A 5050-nucleotide genomic window follows, 5' to 3' on the forward strand; every position below is an offset into this window, starting at 1 on the left:
AATACATATAATATGTGCCAATTGAAATGGAAAGAAGACTACCAAATTTATTGTATGACATAACAGTCACCCTTATACTCAAAACATGCAAAGATTCACAAAGACAGAGAATTATAGACCCTCATGAACATTGATGCAAAAATACTCAATAAATTACTCACAAGTAGAATCCAAGAACACATCAAGATCATCCACCATGATCAAGTAGGCTTCATTCCAGAGATGCAGAGATGGTTCAACATATGAAAATCAGTCAATATAATACACCATATAAACAAACTGAAAAAATACATGACATTTTCAATAGATGGAGAAATATCTTTTGACCAAAGTATAATACTCCTTCATGATAAAAGTTGTGGAGATAGTAGGGATACAAGAGACATATATGAACATAATAATGGCGATTTACAGCAAGCTGATAGCTAACATTAAGTGGAGAGAAATTCAAAGCAACTCCGTTTAAATCAGGAAAAAGACAAGGCTGTCCATTCATTTTATAGCTATTCAATATAGAAATTGAAGTTATAACATGAGACCATAAGACAACTGAAAGAGATCAAAGAGATTAGACAGGAAGAAGTCAAATTATCATTATTTGCAAATTAGAAGATAGCATACTTCAGTGATCCCCAATTTTTTACCAGGAAGCTCCTACAGCTGATAAACACCATTACTAGACTGACAGAATACAAGATTAACTAATATAATTAGTAAATCTCCTCTACACAAATGACAAACAGGCCAAGAATGAGATCAGAGAAACAATATTTTTCACAATAGCCACAAATAATATAAAATAGCTTGGGCTAACTCTAAGTAAGCAAGTGAAGGATTTGTGAAATAAAATCTTCAAGCCTTTGAAGAAGAAAACTGAAAGAAAATATGAGAAGATTGAAAGAGCTCTATCTAGGATTAATATAGCAAAAATAGCCATCCTACTGGTAGAAATCTACAAATTCAATACAATCCCCAACAGTATTCCAACATAATTTTTACAGTCATTGAAAGACCAATATTCAACTTCATATGGAAAAAACAAACAAAGGAACCAGGATATCTAAAACCATCTTAAACAATGCAATAACAGCCTGAACAATAAAATTACTATCCCTAATTTCAAGCTATGTTATACAGCCAAAGTAATAAAAATTGCCTATGTTCATAAAAGCAGACAGGTTGATCAATGGAATTAAATTGAAGATCCAGACATAAACTGACACACCTAAGGACACCTAATTTTTGACAAAAGACAGTTATAAACAGTGGAAAAAGAAAGCATCTTCAACAAATGGTGCTGCTCTAACCAGATGTCAACATATTGAAGAATGCAAATTGATCTATAGCTATTACCCTGAACAAATTCAAATACAAGTGGATCAAAGATCTCACCATAAAACCAGTTACACTGAAACTAATAGAAGAGAAAGTATGGTATAGCCTTGAACTCACTGACACAGGAGATGATTTCCTGAAAAGAACACTAACAGCACAGGCACTAACACCTACAATTAATAAATTGGACCTTATGAAACTGAGAAACTTCTGTAACTATCGATAGGACAAAACAGATTCCCAAAAAATGGGAAATGATTTTCACCAATCCCATATCAAAAAGAGGGCTAATATATAAAATATATAAATAATTCATGAAAGTAGACATCAACAAGCCAAATTAGTTAAAAATTGGTTACAAATCTAAACAGAGACTTCTCAATAGAAGAATCTCAAATTGCTGAGAAACACATAAAGAAATGTTGAACATCCTTAGCCATCAGGGAAATGCAAATCAAAGCAGCTCTGAGATTCTGTCCTACACCTGTCAGAATGACTAAGATTAAAAACACAAGTGACTATTCATTCTGACAAGGATGTAGAGCAAGGGGAACACTGCTCCACTGCTGTTTCGAAAGCAAACTAGAAAAACCACTATGGAAATCAATGGTGATCTCTCAGAAAATTGGGGATCAATCTACCTCAAGATCCAGATATACCACTCTTGACATGTACTCAAAGGATTCCTACAACAAGGATCCTTGCTCAATTATGTTCATTGCAGCTTTATTCATAATATTCAGAAACTGGAAACAACCTAGTTTTCTCTCAACGGAAGAATTGATAGAAATTGTAGTATATTTACTCAATAAAGTATTACTCATCAGATTAAAAAAAATAAAATTGTGAAATCTTCAGGGAATTGTATGAAACTAGAAAAAAAAAAACATCCTGAGTGAGGTAACCCAGATCTCTAAAGACAAACATGGTATGTACTCACTGGTAAGTATATATAAGCTGTTCAGTAATTGATAACTATACTATAATCCACAAACCCAGAGATGCTAAGTAACAAGAAGGGCTCTCAGGGGAACACATGGATGTCCATGCAAAGGAAATACATTATGCAGGTGGACTAGGGCCAGGTAAGGATGATAATAGGAAGAATTGGGTTGGGAGTAGGCATGGAGGGCAAAGTACAGGAGAGATGACTGGAATTGGAGGACATTTGAGGGATGATGTAGAAACCTAGTGCAGTGGATACTCTCTGGAATTTGTGAGGGTGTCTCTAGTGAGGACTCTTAGTAATGAACAATACAATAACCTGACCCATCCATCTTCTATAACATGGCAAGGCTTCCAGTGTTGGAATGGGAGACCAACCTGGGCACAAAACCTTTGACCTATAATCTGTCCTGCCACGAGATGTGTTGGGGCAATGGTAGCAAAGAAATTGTGAGAGTAGCTAACCAATGATTGGTCTAGTGTGAGGACCATGCCATGAGAGCAAATTCAAGCAGAAACTGCCTGGATGATCAGGAACCAGTGTCTGGATAGCCTAGAGACCTAGGGCAGAACCAAGCACGACTGGCAAAAAAAAATCAATGAAATGATTGCTGTATTTTGCTGTACTTGGTAAATTAGTGCCTAGACCAATTGTCATCAGAGAGGCATCATCCGGCAACTGATTGGAGCAGATGGAGATCAAAACTCAGGTGGAGCCAGGGAACCCTGCAGAAAAAGTGGGGGAATGATTACAGGATCCAGAGGGGTTTATGATACCACAAGAACACGGCTCATGGAATTAACTAAGCAACGTGATTAGGAGCTCACAGAGACTGAAGCAATAAACATAAACTTGTATTGGTCTGACCTGCGTCCTCTGAATATACTTTATGGTTCTTTAGCTTGGTGTTATTGTGGGCTCCCAACAATGGGAATGAAGGGGTACATCAGACTCTTTTGCCTGTGCTTGGGAACTTTATTCCTCCTATTGGGTTGTCTTGATATAGAAGTTTGTGCCTAGGTTTACTGTCTTACTGTATCTTGTTAGGCCATGTTGCATGGATATTTGTGGGAGGCCTGTTCTTTCTGTTTTTTAAAGGAAACGGAGAAAGAGGTGATCTGGGGGAGAGTGGCAGTAGGAATGAGACTGGGAAGAGTGGAGAGAGGGGAAACTTCAATAGGGATGTAATGTATGAGAGAAGAATAAAATTTAAAAAAATAAGACTGAGCATTCAACAATCACTTAGTTTCAACACTTGGGTCTGCTATAAATCTCTGTATTACACTGCTGCAAATAGAAGCTTTGCTGTCATGTCAACCAGTAAAACAATTCTTTTCTAGATGTGGGGAATGATAACAGTAGCATGTATAGCCTAATGTTAGAGATAAAATATTCCTTGTTGAATTGATGTTTTTTTTTTCTTTTTTTCCCCCCCTTGGAATTTTTTTTTATTAATTAATTTATTTAATTATTAAAGATTTCTGCCTCTTCCCCGCCACCACCTCCCATTCCCTCCCCCTCCCCCAATCAAGTCTTCCTTCCTCCTCAGCCCAAAGAGCAAGCAGGTTTCTCTGCCCTGTGGGAGGTCCAAGGACCACCCACCTCCATCCAGGTCTATTAAGGTGAGCATCCAAACTACCTGGGCTCCCACAAAGCCATTACGTGCAATAGGATCAAGAACCCATTGCCATTGTTCTTCAGTTCTCAGTAGTCCTCATTGTCCATTATGTTCAGCGAGACCGGTTTTGTCCCATGCTTTTTCAGTCCCCGGCCAGCTGGCCTTGGTGAGTTCCCGATAGAACATCCCCATTGCCTCAGTGTGTGGGTGCACCCCTCGCAGTCCTGAGTTCCTTGCTCGTGCTCACTCTCCTTCTGTTCCTCCTTTGGATCGTGAGACTTCAGTCCAGTGCTCCAATGTTGGTCTCTGTCTCTGTCTTCTTTCATCGCCTGATATACATATTAGAGTACTACTCAGCAGTAAAAAACAATGACTTCTTGAATTTTGCATACAAATGGACAGAAATTGAAAACACTATCCTGAGTGAGGTAAGCCAGACCCAAAAAGAGGAACATGGGATGTACTCACTCATATTTGGTTTCTAGCCATAAATAAAGGACATTGAGACTGTAATTCGTGATTCTAGAGAAGCTAAATAAGAAGGTGAACCCAATGAATTGATGTTATAATTATTTTTATTATCACAGTCTTAAAATCTTAGATCATAGAGAGAAGACAAAAAACGGGATTGAAGCAAAAACTAAAGAATAATTATCAGAACTTTCATGTCACACCAGTGAATAAAGATTGCCCCATTATGAAAGCTCATAAAATAATTACTGAAATCATTCTACTTTCTTTTCACTAAATTTAAGTATTTCAAATTACATAATCTGTAGTATAGATATACATAAGGCTATAAATAGTTCCCCAACAATTCATAATTTCTCAGAAGTCAACAAGCACTGGACTCTATCAGGCCTAGCCTGAGGAAAAGTTAGAGGTTATATATCTTTCTGTCTTTCCTCCCTCCCTTTTTAATTGAACTATGCATTTTTCTCCACTCTCCTCCATTCCTCCCCATTTCCTTTCTACTCTCTTCCTTGATACCCACACTCCCAATTTACTCAGGAGATCTTGCCTTTTTCTACTTCCCATGTAGATTAGATCAAATACCTTTTCCAGTCTAACCTGTGAACGTGTGCAGTATGGTATTATTTAGAATAAATATGACTACCATGAAACCTAGAAAATTAAATTATATACTCAAC

This window comes from Chionomys nivalis, chromosome X, assembly GCF_950005125.1.
Source record: "Chionomys nivalis chromosome X, mChiNiv1.1, whole genome shotgun sequence".
In the NCBI taxonomy this organism is placed as follows: domain Eukaryota; kingdom Metazoa; phylum Chordata; class Mammalia; order Rodentia; family Cricetidae; genus Chionomys; species Chionomys nivalis.